The following is a 729-nucleotide window of genomic DNA, read 5'->3' as shown; positions in this document are numbered from 1 at the left end:
TCCCGGGCGGGCTCCATGGACGCGGCTGAGGCGCTTGCGGGGCCGGCCCCGCCTCTCGCGACAGCCGTCCCGCTTCCCGCCCTTCCCGCGTTATCCCGCCGGGTCCCCTCGGGTCTGGGGCTGCCAAGGAGCCTCTTGGGGCCCGGGTTTGTCTCCTCCTGGAAGAGGGCCTGGCTGCGAAATGGCCGGCGGGCATCGCGCGGGAAAAGGCCCCGGTGGCTCTGCCGAGGCCTCCAGGAGCCCCTTTGCCGTGAAAAGAAACGTTTCACAGCCTGAACCATCGTTTTTAGCCGCCAGTTTCCCACAAAAAAACCCCCACAACTTTCACTTTGTTACACGCCGTTACACGGCTCCGGAATCGGACTTTGGCTCATTGTGTGTTCCTGCTCCGGGCTGGCTGATCATGAGGGAAAAATCCCCCCCTGACTCGTTTTCCTTGCCTGTCGCATCCTTGAGAAATATCACGGTGCCTCTCCGGAGAGTTAAACGCTTGCTAAGCTGCTTCCTTGGAAGAAGTTTCCTACGCTGACGCTCCCCGTTCCTTGAGGAGAGTGGGCAGTGGATGGATTGTTTTCCTGTTCAGGTTAGCCCGGTGGGTGGCTGCTCCTTCGTGGCTGTTGCTGTTCAGGAGGGGTGTGCATGGGACCATGTGCTCCCAGGTCTGTGTTACAGGCATGTGCTTGGACCGGGAAGCTCTGGCTTAAATATTTAAGTATTCCTGGAAGAAGA

Source organism: Chaetura pelagica, unplaced genomic scaffold (genome assembly GCF_000747805.2).
Source record: "Chaetura pelagica isolate M959 unplaced genomic scaffold, ChaPel_1.0 scaffold248, whole genome shotgun sequence".
NCBI lineage: Eukaryota > Metazoa > Chordata > Aves > Apodiformes > Apodidae > Chaetura > Chaetura pelagica.
Note: the sequence above shows the minus strand (reverse complement) of the source record.